Source organism: Candoia aspera, chromosome 8, assembly GCF_035149785.1.
Source record: "Candoia aspera isolate rCanAsp1 chromosome 8, rCanAsp1.hap2, whole genome shotgun sequence".
Lineage (NCBI taxonomy): Eukaryota > Metazoa > Chordata > Lepidosauria > Squamata > Boidae > Candoia > Candoia aspera.
Window position 1 is genome coordinate 15,892,249 of NC_086160.1, and position 18,768 is coordinate 15,911,016.

General features: G+C 44.5%; 1 protein-coding gene across 1 annotated transcript in view; it reads right to left on the minus strand.

The window, feature by feature from the left end:
* Nucleotides 1–18,390, minus strand: part of TEC (tec protein tyrosine kinase) — a 76,996-nt gene extending 58,606 nt beyond the window's left edge. Inside the window, exon 1 of the mRNA XM_063309989.1 lies at nt 18,136–18,390. The gene's annotated coding sequence lies outside the window, so the exon portion shown is untranslated. The remainder of the gene's footprint in view (nt 1–18,135) is intronic.
* Nucleotides 18,391–18,768: the final 378 nt, after the last annotated feature.

Consider the following 18,768-nt stretch of genomic DNA (forward strand, 5'->3'; position numbering starts at 1 on the left):
GCCTATGTAACCTCCAGGCTCTTTCTCCTTTTTTCAGAAACTATAATGGTATGTGGGAATGACCTTGAAAGACAGGGTGGGGAGGAGACGCTGCCTAGGGATCGATCAGATAAGAGAGGGCATAGCCCACAGCTCCCTAACTTAACAGTGTGTAAAAGAGACGGCAGGAGATCTGTACTTTCAGACTTGCAAGATTCTGTTAATGCAGCCTTACAATAAAGTAGAATTAGCTCTCTGGTCGTGTTTCCTGTCTGGTCTACCTGGGAAGGCTGACATCAATCTTGCAAGTCTGAAAGTACAAATCTCCCTCTCTTTTACACCCTGATAAGTTAGGGAAGTTCCTTTCTGAGTTTCTTTCTCTACCCCATACGTAGCTGTGGGCTATGCCTCTCTTATCGGATCGTTCCCTAGGCAGCATCTCTCCCCCTTCCCCCTAAGTCATTCCAACATACTGTTACAGAAACAATATTCCCATCTTTGGCCTTTGGCTTCTGCATATTGAACCTCTGGCAACACCTCTGAACTGGACTCTTGGGATCCCTGGACTTCTCTGCTTCAACCTAAATTCATTCTCTTCATCAACATGCTTTGACTTAAAGGCATAGCACATATATCTCCTGGCTCTTGATTTGCAGCCTCTCAGACCTCTCTGCTACTCATATTAACCAATTTATAACTCCCCCATTAAGCCACTTGTGAACATGTTACTTACAGGCTCTTAGCGCAGGACGATGTTGCCACCAGGGTATTTTTTTTCTACACAAATTTGATAGGCAGGTCACACCAGGATCATTAGACCAGTACTCAACTTTAAAGGTTCTGGTAGATGGCTAAACCTACCACTCTGGCCATCAAGATTTGCCTCCTTCCCCAGCCAAAGGCAGTCATGTTGCGGGAGTGATCGGCGGCTGCTTTCCTGCTGGTATGGAAATCCACCAGTTACTGTACCTTACTTGCCCTGAAGTAATCTGTTAGGACAGTAGCCCTTACTGGCCTCACTACCAAGGCCAATGAGGGCTACTGTCCTAACAGATTACTTGGCATTACTACCAAGTAGAGACCAGCTATGTAGGCAAAGCAAATTATGCCATCACACAAACCAAAAGAAGCACATGAAGCTGTCTGAATGTGCCCTGATGAGTCGGATGCAATTCAGTCTTCCAACAGAAAAGAATGGCCGGAGCCCTGGGGAGGAACGACTAAGAACCACTATCGTTGCTCTCCAGCAAAGGTTCCTCCACCAACAAGTTCTACCAATCTCATCCTACAGGCAATACTCCTATCGTATCCACTTTGGCCAAACGTCCATTACTTAAAAGCAGGGAGAAAACAGCAGATTTTCCACAGAAATACAAAGTAAATGAGTGGGGCAGATTAGAAAACAACACTCAGCAACCCCATTCACCTACCTTTCTCCTGCTCCTTCTTCTCCTCCATTGGTGTCTGAGCCACCCCAGCATGAGAGACGCACAAATGGTATGTAATTCTGCACTCACTGCTAAAAGCTCTTTGAAATAAGAGTTACTCTCTAGAAAATAGGTGTGGTGCAATGGTTCTTCTGTCCCATAAAACCATCAGAAATGTTGTACAAAGGTTAGAAGATCAAAACCTCAAGGGAACTGAGGCCAAGATGAACAGCAGTCAGAAAAAAAGGCATGTGGGAGGCGGAGAAATAACTTTTGAGGAAGAGGGGAAAAACCGCTTCTATATCGTGTGACTGTGAGAAAGAGGAAATAGCATGGGGTAGGCAGAGGAAGCATAATTAAAGATGGACATCAGCAGTTTATCAATCTAACAGCCCAAATGAAAATTGTATGTGACGGCTCAGCATATAAATATTCTTGTACCTCTTGAAAATTAACATAAAAAACGTTTTATATCAGGTATAGTAGCAGCACCAGAAAACAGCAAAACAGAATAATTTCAGCCATTATCTCTACTCTACTTGCTTTGATGTACTTATATGCCAAACGAAGAAATTTCAAGGAATAAATGTCTACTGAATGCTGTCTGTGCTATAACAAACTAAAGAGTTTTGGGGAGGTGGTGGTGACAGGATATAGTCTGAGCTGCCATTAGAAGAATAATGCCACAAAGCTATCGTTGACTTCTCTGATTCTGTCAGGAGACGGAGTAAATCAAAGATGTTCAGAAGAAAAACCAGAAATGGTTCTTTCATGGATTAGGAAATGAGGTAATGAGAAATTGTCCTCTTGCCCTCGCCTCAGTCTAGATGTCTAGTTGCTGACTATGGCAGAAATGTCTCTTTCCAGCCATAACTGGTACATCAATGCCAGTAATTTCTAAAGAGTGCAGCAGATCTGATTTTGGTTATATCCTATCTGGACTACTGTTAAGTACTTTCCATGGGATTGTTTATAAAGAATACTTGTTAATTTATGTTGGGTAGAGAGTACCCAGGTTTCTAACAAGGGGTTTGTGAATCCCATATTAAAAAACAACAAACAAATTGGCTATCGATTGTGGGATCCAGTTTCAAGTTATGCTAAGCATTTTTGAGAGCAGGGTACTTGAAGATCCCTCTTCTCCCAGATAAGCCTGCTCACTACTAAGACTATCATCTGAGGCCCTTGTGTGCATCCCAAGGTCACAAAAACCCTTAGTTTGGAACATGGAGATGCCCTGATGTTCCACAACTTTCTTCAGAAGGAATCTCACCTCCCTTTTTAATAACTTACAGTCATATGCCTAAACCTCCTCACTTAGGAAGCCTTTTCAAATCTGTGTGGCTTAAGCTCTTGAAATTAAACCTGTTGCACCAAATCCTCTCAACTCTTAGAGGATGTTATTTGTTTTCACAAATGCCTTTTTTCATTTTGCTACTTTTCTTCATTTTGATTTTACTTACTGCCAGCTATGACATTTTGAAAGGAAAGATAATTTTCAACTTCTAAAAAATAAAAATTGGGAAGGGGGTAAGAGTGGAAGAAGGAATGCCTCTAAGAAATTTAAATTATGGAAAAGCCAAAGAAACACAAGGAAAAAACGACCGCCCAGAGTTGTCATTACACGAGATGGGCGGTGAAGAAATATGATAAATAAATAAACAGGAAGGCAGGGGAAGGTACCTTGTTAGAAACAGGGACATTCTAATGTTAAGGTAAAGGTAAAGGTTTCCCTTGACGTAAAGTCCAGTCGTGTCCGACTCTAGGGGGCGGTGCTCATCTCCGTTTCTAAGCTGTTAGAGCCGGCGTTGTCCGCAGACACTTCCGGGTCATGTGGCCAGCATGACGACACGGAACGCCGTTACCTTCCCGCCGAAGCGGTACCTATTGATCTACTCACATTTGCATGTTTTCGAACTGCTAGGTGAGCAGGAGCTGGGACGAGCAACGGGAGCTCACCCCGCCGCGCGGTTTCGAACCGCCGACCTTCCGATCGGCAGCTCAGCGGTTTAACCCGCAGCGCCACCACGTCCTTTTTAGGGTTCTAATGTTGAATGGAAATAAATCAGCAGCTCTTTATTATGGGTAGGTTATACTTACAAAACTTTTTTTATAAACAAAACAAGAGCATAACATAACAGCAGATTGAAGCAGATATTGCAAGCTGATCATTTAATACTATTTTAAAAGTTCAAACACTTAAGAAACACAGTTCTAAACACAAATATGTAAAAGTCTGTAAAAAGAAGGTCTGCACTAAGTCGACATCTGAAAACACTGTTTTCACTTATTACTGCGTTGTACTTTGAATATCTACAAAAATAACTTAATTCTTGTGCCTGTCCATATATTAACAACTCTACTGGCAGCATTTTGATTCCTATCATTTTCAAATTTTCTTATCTCTGCACTGTTGGCAGCTATGTGGAGAAAAATCAGTATACCACAAGGCATGTAACCGAGAAGAGGAAAAAAAAAAACCCTAAAAATAAAGGGAGAAAGGGACTAGGTTATTGGCATATAAAAGGTTTTCAGAAAAGATCCCCAAAAGGTGAAGTTTCTACAAACCATTCAATTAAACCAACAGGAAGTGCAAGCAAGACAAACAGAAGTATTTCTTCACATGGAGCGTAATTAATATATCACACTTCCACTAAACAGATGATAACCACTTTGATGTGGCATTCAACAAAAACAAGCTTAATTCATGAACCTAAAATATTGTACTTTTCATTTCCTCTACAGATGAAAATATCCAGGAAGGCAAGTTAGAAACACAAGTCTATCGGAAAACAACCCATGCTAACCAAGTGCTCCATGACCAAAGCAACAATACAACCTCCCACAAGAGGAGCTATGTAAGAATGTTATTCAGATGAGCACAAACGCACTGCAGCAACCCAGAACACCAGAAGAAAGAACAACATTGTCCAACAAAATGGGTATCCACGCAACTTTATCAAAAAGTGCCTGACCACTCAACCCACTACAATGCAACCAGCAGAAGCCATGAAAAGGATAACACTGCCATACATCAGAAACATCTCAGAAACTACCGGCAGACTGTTACAACCGCATGGCATCACCACAGCACACAAACCAACTAAAGCCCTCCAAAACATCTTAAGTAACCCAAAAGACCAAGTAGTCCAAGAATAAAAAACAGGAGCCATCTATAACAGACTCAACCATACTTTCAACTGGGAAACTGTGAGCATCTTAGATCAAGCCAAATCCAAAAACGCTAGGGAATTCCTGGAAGCCTGGCACTCAGACAAAGCAGCCATCAATAGACACATTCAAAAGAGACGATAAAAAAATAAAAAACAGAAAGACCAGAACACCTCCTTGCCAGAGATCAAAACCTAGATAAGCAAAGATTTACACCAGAATTAACACCAGATGAACAGCCAAGCGGTAAACATTAGCCTAATCAAGGAACTCCCAAGGAGAGAACAACCCCCCACCCCAAATACGGGCAGGGCAAGCCACTGTATATAAACAGAGAGCAAACCCCCCTCCCTTCTCGCACTGAAGATGTTGCCTAGTCTGGCAACGAAACATCTGCAAGAAAACAACCAGGCTCAGAGAGCACCAAGGACTCCACAGTTCAACCCTGAGCTACAGATATTCTCCTCTGTTGGTATTTTGTATTGTAATATGTAAAAGTATTGAATTATAAAGCTTCATTGGCTTTGTAATGCTATTACATCCAAATGGATTATTCCTGGGGGAATGTAGTCCTTGACAGAAGAAATACAGCCATCCCTGGTTTAAAGTAAACGTAACCTCTTTGTAACAGGTTGAATATCACTTAACCAGTTAAGTGAATCAAGTGTCCAACAAAATCTTTGGACTGACCTTTTTCCTTCCTTCCTTCCTTCCTTCCTCTCACAAAATCTCTGATTCAAAAAATGTGTGCCATTAGGAATGTCATTTGATTTTGCTCATCGATTCCATAGAAATGGTAAATAACACAGAAGGCCAAATGGAAACATGCAGAGTCTTGAAACACAATTCCCAAGAGTTCAGTAGAAATCCCCAACACCACTTTCTGAAATTGACCATTTTATACTGCTATATATGTACTGGTCAGTGACTGTAATAAAATCAATTGATTGATTGAATTGATACTGCTATATATAACAATGGAACCACTGCAAAACAGTATTTACAATTCTCAATTGAAGCAGTCTATCCTGTGGACTTCAACTCCCAGAATTCCCCAGCAAGCATGTTGGCTGGGGAATTCTGGGAGTTGAAGTCCACACCACTTAAAGTTACCAAGGTTGAGAAACACAGTTCTAGAGTGCTGAGTTTTGGAGGATGTCTCAGTGATGCATTATTAGGTATGTTAAACCTATCTGAATTCTACAGCATTTACTTCTTCAATTTCCTTCAGAAAACTGGTGAGGAATTGTACCACCAATTTAATGTGATTTGCTACTGAATTTAAGTAGCATAATGTTTGTGGCCATAAAAAAAAAGTTTAGAGAATCGTATACACCCCTATCTTAGAAAGCTGTTTGTGTTGGGAATACTTTATTTAGATCCAATGGAAGAAATCATTAAATACAATGCACTACATTGTTGTAATCCTTTCCATACATAACCTGTAATCTACTTTCATTCATTCCACAAGGCTGACTGTAAGTGTAAGACAAACTGTTAAGGAACATCTCAGTTCTTTACACTGTTACTACCAGTTTACATAGATATATTTTATGTTTCTTGAGTTTGTTTTTGCTTTTTGTTTATGATGCTGGATTGTCCTTACTTGGTTCACACAAATGGATTGTGACTGAAAATTAATTAATGGAAAAGTACAAATATCATGAAGATACAAACAGCAGCTTCAGACTTGGACAATGATTAAGAGGTTCTGAGTGCAGTTACTTACTTTTGCAGTTACTTATGATTACATCTGCTATTCAAGTGGAACTGTGATCTCACATTAGCAACCCAAAAAGCAAAATGTGAACAGGAAATACGATGATGACTATCTAAAAATGGGATTTCATTGGCCTGGAGGTCCATTCCCCAACTCCCACACAGTGCTTTGAGGATTATGTTCTGAAACTTTGTCAAATAATGCCATGAAGCTAAAGGGTTGTTATTATAAGGCATGGAATGGATAAAATGATTCAGGTGGAAAATAAATAATTTTGGCTGAATTTTTGGGCACAAAATTTAATTAAAAAGGCCTTTAAAATAGGAAGGATAAGAAAGCACACATAAATGTTAACTATAGCATTATCTTATACATTGAAAATGTAAACTGTGGTTTTATTGAAGATAAAAGTGTATGTCTTTAAGTGAGTAGTCCTTGTATCTTCTGCATGTTTATTTAGAAATCCATGATAGCAGAAAATTTAAGAAATGCTGCCTTAAGCATATAGTACCGATATCTCACAGGAAATAATTACTGAAAGTAAATGGTAGATGATGCTGTTGTTTTTACTTCAGGAGAAGCCAGAAGATCAGAGTAGTATTCTGCTAGGACAGTGTTGTTGGCTGGGGAATTCTGGGAGTTGAAGTCCATACATCTTAAAGTTGCTGAGGTTGAGAAACACTACACTGCACTCTCTGTTGAGAGGAAAGTTGGCAAACTCTCCTTGTATATGAATATAATATCTACATTCCGCATATGGTCATTCTCTATCTCTATTCTAGAAATTAGATGGAAGACATCTATATGGTTTTTGAGGGAACCAAATTTTAAAAGTTGGTCCATTTCCAGCACACAAAATTGGACCGAGAAGGGCAGCTAATGCTCCTCAACTGAAATAGACTAAATAATGCTACATCCACCCCACATCTCTAAAGGGTCATACAACAGTGCTTGTTATGTCATCTCCTACTTATGCTTTTGAGTTGTTTTTAAGGGCATTGAGTAAGCCAAGTCTCTATTCATCTTGTAAGATCCTCTCCATCAAAGAAAATCTGGATCATATTTAAACCACAGCTTACAAAGTACTTTTAGGTGTCACCACAACTGACTTCTCAAGTAGCAAGATAACTCCGAAACATTCGACCTGTTTAGTCAGGAGGATTATGTTCCCATCAGTCACATGAAAACCTGCCCAGAAGACTCTAGAAGTCCTTACAACCACCACGTCTAGTTTGTTCTTTCTGCTCTTATCTTTCCTATGGCCAGAAGTCAAGGATTGTTCTTCATGGCTCATGAACTCCCTGCAGCCCCGATTCACTTTTTATAGCTTCCAGAGCCCCAAGATCATGACAAAATTCAGTGGCAAGCTGTAGCATGGATTCCCACCAATTTTGGGTCAGAAATAAAAGGAGCAAGAAAAAAACTGATTGAAGTTCAGATATACTTAAAACAATATAAAGAAATGTTTAAGTCTCTTCCAGCAACACTATGTCATATGTGGCCTTTAAAGCTGAACATTTTTTAAACATGACTTCTCTCCCCAAGATGAAAAAAGTTATGAAAATAGTCAAATGTGATGACTGGGGAAGGCAATGGCAAACCACCCCAATATAGTCTGCCAAGAAAACATCACGAAAGTGGCGTCCCCCCAAAGGGTCAGACATGACTTGGTGCTTGCACAGGGGACCTTTCACCGGTCACACAGCTAAATGTGTACAGATCCTCAAAAATTACTTGGTTTATTTACATTTGTTACTAATGCTTTTTCTAGCAATCTAAAGGTGTAATCTATAAATAAAAGGGAAGAACTGTGAAAATTTCTAAAGCTGTATGAGGTTGACACTTCAGCACTTCCTATTACGTAAATGTCAAATTATTTTTTTAAATTAACAGTGACTTGTTTCACCAGCTATCATGAAAACTGCTGTGATGAAAATGCTGTATCGGTACTTATGGATTTGTTATTCATGTATATTGGTTTTTTTTTTAACTTTCCAACCCAATGGAATGATGGAAGGGCTCCTTCCATCTGTCTGTCTGTCCATCAGCAAGACAACTCTCCAAAAACTGAAGATGTAAATGGGATCAGATTGGGACAGGGAGAGGAGTCAGCAAAAAAATAAAATACAGATTGAGTTCAAAAATGGGCCAGATCTAGACAGGGGCTGCAGAGGAAAACATTTCAGAAAACAAAATAAATAAATCCCCCAATGCATCTCGATGGGAAAAGTATTAGGGCTGCAAATTGGAATGCTGCCATTTCGTCCATTCTGTGTCTCCTCCCTCCTGATCACATCACCCAAAATAAAGCACATGCCACTCACCTTGTGCATCCCAATTCACACATACACAAAAACATAGGTGCACAGACTATTTGACTTGATTACACAGAGGAAACTACAAGTGCTTTCCAGAAGCCATGCTCTGTACAACTCCCCTCTCTTGTTTAAATCACAATCTCTCTACGTTTGGCTGCACACATTATTCAACTTTTTTGGAAAAACAGGTGTGTTGAGCCTGCATTCACTGCTGCTTACTTGCCATGATAGTAAATGAGACAGGAGACCTTAAAATGCCTCATGGTGGAGACTGTATGAAAGGCATTCCGCTGGTGTCTGTTCCTGGTCAGTTGCATCCAAGCCTGTCTGGAACTCTCAGGAAATCCATGGCACAGATGGTACGCCTGAGATGGATTTCATAATCAGTGACTGTAAAGAAAACCTACACCAACTTGGTTCTCTTGAGGTATGTCGGACTTCACTTTCCAGGCATTTAACAAATTTCCTGCAGTATCTAAGAATTTCCAACAGGCAACCAAACTAGTACCCCAATAAAAAAATGACCTACTGTAGTCATTTTCCTGGATTTATCTGCAAGACTACTTTATGATGAGTACCCAGAGGCAAAGTCTGAAGGATAAAAGAATCTAAAGAGTGATAAGGGACAATGTCCACTATCAGCATATAAGGCACAACATCTTGTCTACCACTTGATCTCCATCCGGTGAAAGAACTTACTATCTGGAGAATGGGAATGAACTTGACTCCGGGAATAGGTCTGCATTCAGGCACAGTTTAGTATCCCTAAGAATTCCATAGTTTGGTATCTCTAAGAATCTCATATAATGGAGGTACAGGGCAGATTCCAAGTGGAATGCCAAGGCAGAAGCTGAAGCAGCATTTCTCAAAATTCTTCCTCTTCATTAAAATATTGAAGTTTTATCAGTTTTATACGGTATCTGACATTCTTAATGTCAGCCTCTAAATAGCGACCCACAGATCAGATATTTGGGTTACATATCCGGCTGCCATAGTTTTTTATTTATTTATTTATTATTTATACAGCCACCCATCTCACAGACAAGTGACTCTGGGCAGTGTACAACAAAGCTAAAAACAATATATACAAAACAAGTATTAATATTGTTATTATTAAAAGCTTAAAATTACAAAAGGCACAAAACTATTTCAATATTTCGCCAGTCCCCTGGGATCCCCAGGCCTGATGATACAACCAGGTCTTGGGGATGTCTGGAAGGTTAAAAGGGATGAGGCCAGCCTCACTTCGGGGGAAGAATGTTCCATAAAGCAAGAGCCACAGCAGAAAAGGCCCATCACCTAGGACCCACCGAGTGAAGCTCCCTAGCCGACAGGACCCGCAGCATGCCCACTCTGCTAGATCTGGCAGGACGGGCAGATGTAATTGGGGAGAGGCAGTCCCTCAAATAACCCAGTCCCATGCCATGCTAACCATAGCTTCTTAAATAAACTGCAGCTGGTAAGGGTCACCCCCAAATGCACTAAAAAAAAACCCCGTATTTTTAAATTTGTGTGATATGTAAACTGTCATGTTCACCGTTGCGGTGTTTATACATCGTAACAGTTTACTTGCCAAGGTGCTGATACGTGTCCTGGCTGGGAGGGTGCTGCTGAGAGCCTTGTACATAAGACGTGCTGGACTGTGCCAGGGAGGAATGTGTTTGGGCTATCTCTGAAATGTCAAGGTCTTTTTGCCCGTTGATCAGCAGAGCTCGTTAGGAGCACCTGGGAATGTGGGGTTGTACTGTATGCGAAGGAGGGGGTGGGCTGATGTTTGAAACGATGATATTTAGTTTGAGTTTAGGCGCGCTTTTCTCATTCTCAGCTTTTTACCTGTTTGCACTCTTTTCTAAATAAACCCAGAACCTGAATTGTGATTTTGAGTCTGAGAGTTTTATTTGGATTAAGGCAATCATCACATAAAGCTGAGAATCATTACTTTAAATTAGCCTCGCACCCTTTACCGAAAAATTTCCTTGCGAAAGGGGGACTAGCGATGGCAGAAAGGGGAAAGGATCCTACGGAGTTTGAGGAGGAAGCGGGACAACTTCCAGAGTTGACGTTCCCGAGCAGGGACCCGAGCCCCATCCCAACCTACCCTACACCCCAGTCGGGGGACTACAACTCTACCACAGGATTGAAAAAAACCCCGGCGGACAAGGTGATGGGACAGGAACAAATTTTATGGGATGCCCTGATGGACCCCCGGCCCGGCACATCACGCTCCACCTGGAAGCTCCACTGGCCCGATACTCCGAGGGGGGTGCTCCCAGATGTGTCAGGGAGCCCGCTACCTGAGGGGCCGGGGCTGGAGGACTCCGCCACACTGGATAGGATCAGGGTCCTGGAATCCAAAATCAAATCGATGGAACACATCTTGCGCTCTATGTCGGCTGCCTTTGGCGACCTGGTGAAAATTGTCCGAGGTCCGGGAACGAGCGGGCTGCCTAGCCTCCCGCCCTCACCGTCGCAGACTGCTGAAAGGAGAAGCCAACCACGAGAATTTCCATCAGGTCCGCGAGGGTCCACTCCCGTTGGGGGCACCCCTAGTCGTCCATCCGCTGGGGGCCCACAGCTTGCAAGCACTCCCCGGGATTTCCCAGTAAAGTTTGATGGTGACCCCACTAACCTCTCTTTCTTTCTCACCAATGCCGCCAGTTACATGAGACGCCATGGCCACCTCTTTCCTTCAGAGGAAGAAAAGATCTCGGCAGTGGCCACGAAATTGAAGGGCAGGGCGGCTGACTGGTATGTACAGCTGGCAGAGATTGAAGCGCCAGCCCTGGCCACTTTCGATGCCTTTTTGGCTGTGCTGAAGTGCTATTTTGAAGATCCCTTGGCTAAGGAAAGGGCTAAGGACGCTCTTAAAGAACTAGTCCAAGGGCAGAAGCCGGTGGCTGATTATGCCCTTGAGTTCAAGGTTTTGGCAGGTAAAGTTCCTGAGTGGTCCAAGGCCACCTTGATTGATCATTTTAAGGATGGCCTCAATCGCGAAGTCCTGCGCTGGGCGCTTGGGCGAGACGATCCGAACTCTTTACGTGACTGGATTTGCCTCGCTGGTAAAGCTGAACATGCCCAGCGCACTTTTATGATGGCCACCAAAGAAGACAAGCCTGCTGCCACTACCTGAGCGCCGTTTCTACCATCAACCTCAAGATGGGATACAGAGAAACAACGTCGCTTTGTCCGGGGACAATGCATCACATGTGGAAAACCGGGTCACCGCGCCGTTGACTGCCCTAAAGCTAAGGCACCGGATCGCCCATCCAAGGTACCACAAAAGCCGACCAAGAAACCCCTCAACCCCCCTCGCAGATTGACGGCGGCAATGGCTACTGCAGATGACGATGATGTCTACACTCCGGGGGACGATTTAACTGCCCTTGACCAGCCGGCGGAAAACACTTTCCACCTGCCTTAACCAGCACCGCGGGGCAGGTGGTAGAATCTGGGCACAGTTCTGAAATGGTGAGTGCTGATTGCCCTATCCTCGCGGTCAAAATTGAATTGGGATTTCAATCCAAGTCCGTCGAGGTCTGGGCTTTACTGGACTCGGGCTGTTCCAGATGTTTAATCCATCCTGACTTAGTCAAGGCATTGGATTTGCCTTGCTTCCCTCTTCCTAAGCCGCTGCTTTTTCAGCAGCTTGATGGCTCCACAGCGGGGGGGGGGGCTGCCACACAGTTTACTGGGGAAGTCGCTTTGCGTATGGGCTCCCATTTCGAACTCCTGCACTTCATCGTCACACCGGTGGGGAATTCTTTAGTTGTGTTAGGGATTCCATGGTTCACCACTCATAATCCTTACATCAATTGGTGGTCCCGCTCTATTACCTTTGAGGATGGCTTCTATCAAGCTCCTCTTCTGGGACGTTCCATGCCTATGACAGCGGGGCGGGCAGAAATTGTGGATGCTGTAGCTTCTCCGTCCCCCTTAGAGGGTCTACCGCCTATTTACTCAGACTTTGCTGATGTTTTTGGGGAGGAGGAGGCCGACCAATTGCCCCCACATCGTAAAACGGACTGCTCTATTGAGCTTCTTCCTGACGTTCCTTTACCGAAGCCGAAGATTTACCCTATGACTAAAAAGGAGCTCACTGCCTTGCGGGAGTTCATTGATAAAAACCTGGCTCGCGGCTTCATTGAACCAGCGAATTCGCCTGTTGGGGCCCGTTTTGTTCCGGGAGAAGAAGGATGGCACCCTCAGACTTTGCACGGACTACCACGGGTTAAATTCTGCCTCCCTCTCCAACAAGTACCCTCTGCCTCTCGTCAAAGACATGCTCGCACATCTGTCCACCGGCAGAGTTTTCTCAAAGTTGGACCTCCGCGAAGCTTATTATCGCATTCGCATTCGGGAGGGGGATGAATGGAAAACGGCTTTTAATTGCCCATTGGGTTCTTTCCAGTATAAGGTTCTCCCTTTTGGTCTGGCAGGGGCTCCGGGGGTGTTCATGCAGCTCATCAATGAGGTTTTACATGACCACTTGTTTAAGGGGGTTTTGGTGTATTTGGATGATGTCCTCATTTATACTAAGTCTTTAGCAGAGCACGAGCGACTTCTTAAACAAGTGCTCACCAAGCTTCGCAATGCCAAGCTTTATGCTAAGCTTTCTAAATGTGAATTCCATAAGTCTCGCTTGGATTACCTTGGTTACAGGATTTCCGACAAGGGCATTGAAATGGATCCTGTTAAGGTTCAAGCTGTGCTTACTTGGGAACGGCCTCGAACCTGGCGCCAGCTTCAAAGTTTCCTGGGGTTCGCCAATTTTTATAGATCCTTTGTCAGGGGGTTCGCGGAGATTACTCTGCCCCTAATGGATTTGTTGCGCATGAAGGGGGTGGGGGAAACTCGCAAGGTTAAGAACCCGGGGGCCGTGCTCAATTGGACTCCTGCATGTCAGGCTGCTTTTGATCGGTTGAAGGCTCTTTTTACTGAAGAACCCATCCTTTCCCACCCTGACCCGGACCTTCCATTTGTTGTTCAGGTCGATGCCTCTGATTTTTCTATTGGCGCTATTTTGTTGCAAAGGGATTCCACTGGGCTTTTGAAGCCTTGTGCCTATCTTTCTCGAAAGTTTTCTGAAACGGAGAGGCGCTGGCATGTTTGGGAGAAGGGGGCTTTTGCTGTTAAAGCTGCCCTGGAGGCTTGGAGGCACCTCTTGGAGGGGGCTTCTTCCCCTTTTGAGGTTTGGACGGATCACCGCAACCTCGAAGCACTCCGTACACCCAGACGCCTCAGCCCTAAGCAAATTCGTTGGGCTCAATTTTTCAGCCGTTTTAATTTCCAACTTAAATTTATCCCAGGGAAAAAGAATTTTTTGGCTGATGCACTTTCCAGACTGCCCCAAGACGAGGGCCCGGTTTCCAACATCATTGGCACTGTCCTCTCGGGGCCGCAACTAGGTCTAGTGGCTGTCACGCGAAGCAGCACTAGGGGCCAGCAGTCATCTTCCTCGTCTCCGATTTCGCCGCTCCGCCCTCAGGGTCGCAAGCCACCTCCACTGTCTGGTGGATTGCGCTCGGCGTTTATTTCTGCGTTGCAGTCTGACCCCTGGGTTCTTGCTAACCCTGACAAGGTGTCCATTGAGCACGACCTTGCCTGGGTTGGGGGACATCTGTATGTGCCTGACTCTCAACGTTCTGCTGTACTGGCCCGTTCTCATGACAGTAAGCAGGCTGGGCACTTTGGTTTTCTCAAGTCCCTCCATTTGGTCCGGAGACAATTTTGGTGGCCCACCCTCCGGAAGGATGTCAAAGCCTATGTGGCTTCCTGCCCTGTTTGTGCTATGTCCAAACGTTCCGCTGGTAAACCGCAGGGGCTTCTGCAGCCTGTGGCTGACCCTTCTCACCCTTGGGAAGTTATCTCCATGGATTTTATTGTGGACCTGCCCCCCAGTCAAAAGAAGACTGTCATTTGGGTAGTCAAGGACTATTTTTCTAAGCAAGCTCATTTTGTTCCCTGCACTTCCATGCCCTCGGCGCAACAGCTGGCTAAGCTTTTCTTGGTACATGTATACCGTCCACATGGCTGCCCCTCCCGTTTGGTGACCGATAGGGGCACACAATTTACCTCAAGGTTTTGGCGGGCTTTTTTGAAGCTGGTTGGCACTGAGCAGGCCTTGTCAACCTCTTGGCATCCCCAGACGGACGGCTCTACTGAGGTCCTTAATGCCACATTGGAGCAATTTCTTCGCTCGTACATCAACTATCACCAGGATGATTGGGTTGACTTGCTCCCTTTCGCTGAGGTAGGTTACAATAATGCTGTTCACCAGAGCACTGGGCAAACACCTTTTCATGTTGTTTCTGGTAGGGATTTTGTTCCCATTCCGGAATTTCCCCAACCTCCCGCTCCGGCTATTGCCGCATGTGATTGGGGCTCTAAGCTGGCTGATTCCTGGCCCGTTATTCAAGCCGCTCTTCGAGAGGCTCAAGCCGCCTATAAACTCCACGCTGATAGGCACCGTTGCCGGCAGCCCGCTTTTAAGGTGGGGGATTTGGTCTATCTTTCTACGAGGTTTATAAAGTCTCCTCAGCCCTCTAAGAAACTGGCTCCTAAGTTTATTGGACCTTTCCCTATTACTGCGGTGCTCAATCCTGTCACTGTTCGTTTGGATTTGCCTCATAATTTGAAGCGCTTGCATCCTGTTTTTCACTGCAGCTTGCTCAAGCCTGCTCAGGACTCATCTCGCTGGCATCCGCGCCCGCCTCCTCCTCCACCAATCATGATTGATGGGCAGCAGCACTTCGAGGTTAAGGAGGTGCTCGACTCCCGCAGGCTTCGAGGTTCTCTTCAGTACCTGGTCCGCTGGAAGCACTTTCCCCATCCTGAATGGGTTGCTGCACGCGATGTTCTGGCTCCAGATTTACTGCGTGATTTTCATGTTGCCTATCCTTCCAAGCCCTCTGCTTAATGAGTCGTTTTTGGGGGGGGGGGCAGTATGTCATGTTCACCGTTGCGGTGTTTATGCATCGTAACGGTTTACTTGCCAAGGTGCTGATACGTGTCCTGGCTGGGAGGGTGCTGCTGAGAGCCTTGTACATAAGACGTGCTGGACTGTGCCAGGGAGGAATGTGTTTGGGCTATCTCTGAAATGTCAAGGTCTTTTTGCCTGTTGATCAGCAGAGCTCGTTAGGAGCACCTGGGAATGTGGGGGTGTACTGTATGCGAAGGAGGGGGTGGGCTGATGTTTGAAACAATGATATTTAGTTTGAGTTTAGGCGCGCTTTTCTCATTCTCAGCTTTTTACCTGTTTGCACTCTTTTCTAAATAAACCCGGAACCTGAATTGTGATTTTGAGTCTGAGAGTTTTATTTGGATTAAGGCAATCATCACAGTAAACACACCAGTGTGTATGGTGTATGTATTCTAGCCTCAGTTCCTTAGCTTTTATTTAAAAAGAACAGTATTGACCGACCACATCAGGATTACTCTGGTTGGCTATATGGATCGGTTGGTTTTCCACAGTCGCCTTGTTACTTTTTTTTTGTTTTGGTTATTATTTATTATTATTTTGTTATTATTTTGTATTGATGTTTTAACTCTGTTAGCCAACAAGAGTTGCACTTGGAAGATGGGTGGCCATATTAACCAGTTAAATAAATAAAATAAATGAATCACAACCAAGCCAGTCTATGTTGGGCAAACACTATCCATATCTACCCAGAAAACTGGACTGAACAAATCACAGTTAAATTAATCGTAAGCATGACATAGAAACACAGCCTCTGATGGCAAACAAGATGATGAATATAACACTGGAGGTCACCATTAAGAAGCTCTCTGGTTCCTGCAGAGTTGTTAACTGACCTTCCAATTCTCAATCTAAACACCTGAGTAGGTCATCTATTATTATAGAACATTTTTGCTTTTCAGATTCTGGATTCACCATCTTTCTCAATGGTCCGAAACTTGCAATTTAGGATATATAGTTAGCAAGTACTAGCTCACAGTAATATTGAAATAATTGTGTTTCTTCTAATCAGAGAAGTGAATTACCAATGTGGCTATAATATTTGCCTGGACATGAATTTAAAATGTATAGCTTCTGCTAGTGGGGTGATCATGGGAGATCTTTAACCAGTTGAACTTCCATCATAAGGCAATTAAATTCAAGCTGAACTTTAAAAAAAATGTTGAGCAACTCAGCAATGGATAAAAGCAACAAGGAGCTTAACAATAGCTAAAGAAAGGAATTTCATACACATCAACTATGTATTTTTAGAAAAGAGAATTCTGGTAATTGTCTTCTCTAAAATCTATCTAGCTGTTGGAAAAGTCTTCCAAAACAGTTTTTAGTGTTTATGTGTCCTTATGCTTTTTAAATATTGATTCCTTAAGTCAGGATTTCTCAACAGGGTTCTGTAGAACCCTCAGGTTCCAGGAGAGGTCACTAGGGGTTTCCTGGGAGGTAGCAATTTATTTAAAAAAATTATTTCAAAATCAGGCAACTTCACATTAAAGAGGTACATTTCATTCTCTATTTTTAGTTTAAGAACTCTGTTAATGCATATAGACAGGCCTACCCATGAAACGAATATAGTAGTTTTGTAACTTGTGACCTATATATGAGCCCAAATGTGCAGGGGTTCCCCGAGGCCTGAAAAATATTTCAAGGGTTTCTCCAGGGTCAAAAGGTCGAGAAAGGCTGCCTTAAGTCATTCAAATATCAATATCAAGGAAGAAAGATTTTTATCCTAGTGCACATGTACATAAATGCAGTTCTGTCTATTTCAAGTACTCAGGGTGTCAAACACGCTATTTCCTTTCCAAGTTATCTTAACAAAAGCTCTGTGAAATAGTTATTTCTCCCCAGTGATAGGGAGTGGATACTTAAAATTGGTCTTCCCAGTTCTAGCCCAACATCTGATCCCAGTCACACCCAGCTGTGTTTGACTGCAACTCCCATCAGCCCAGACCTATATGCCCAATGAGAATGCTTATTCGAGCCACTGCATTGCTTGGATCTAGATTGTCTGTTGATGCATTCTGGTTCAAGAAACAGAGAGATCTTAGTTGTAAATTCAAGATAGCTGGAGAACTAGAGCTTCCTCTGGAGGCGAGAAAGTCACCATCCAGGAACCTTATTTGTCTAAGGGGGGAGGCGACAGTTGACTGTCAGAGCATGGAATACAAGGTCCTGTGAGAACTCCAATTCAAGAAATTCAGTAGGAGTTGATGCTACCTTGAAGACCTCTGGGACTTGGACTTTAAAGAATCCCCCCCAGCCAAGTAGAGTTGCCAACTACTGGCAAAGCTCAACAGATGCACCACCTTACTTGGCACGATGAATTGAGGGCCAACGGTCAGAATCCTAATGCAGTACGGCTGCCTTACCATATTTCCAAACAAGTGAAAGAAGCACATTGCCCTGACGATGTGCAATCGTTCAGTCCAGAACCTAAAACTGCCCACCTGTGCCAACAAGGCCGAGGCACTTACAGACGTGTCCTTTCGTGAGTCTGCCCTTAGCCACCGAAGGCGACTTGCTAAAAAGGAGAAGCCGTTTCTTCCCTACCTGGCTGTACGAAGCGGAACCTGCTGGCGGGGCTGTGGGCGAGGGGCGTCCGGCTTAGAACGAAGTTGCTCCGCGGGAGAAAGCCGCCGCCGCCGCCACCTCCTCCTCAGTCCCCTTCAAGACAGGGAGGCGGTTTCCAAGTCGGCGCTGTTAACCTCGCCCTCTCCTGGCAGCGCCTTCCGCAAGAGTTGTTTTCAGTTTGAGGCGGTGGGGAGGCTGCGCCTCGCAGCAGAGGAAAAAGGAAGCGAAGGCTGCGAAACTTTTGCTCGCTGGCTCGCGCGCACGCACCCCGCGCCTTCGCAGCAGCCACTCCGCCCGCCCGGCCGCCGGTCCTTCGGAGCGCGCTGCGCCGGCGCTGGTCACCGGCGCGGAAGAGAGCGCGCGAGCGAAGGAGAAGGAGAAGGAGAAGGAGGGGTAGAAAAAGCAGAAGCGCCGCTCGCCTTTGGAGGGAGGCGACTGAATTGCGAGAGGATGGAGGGAAGGAAAATTAGGCCGACGAAGTCAGTTGGGTAGGTGGCTGCTGCAACTGCAGATCCCCGAGAAGAGAACTAGCGAGGAAGCGACAGCGCGCAGCCTCCCCGGGCTGGCTTGCTGCCCTCAGAAAGACGCCCTACTCCCGAGTAAGGACTTGGC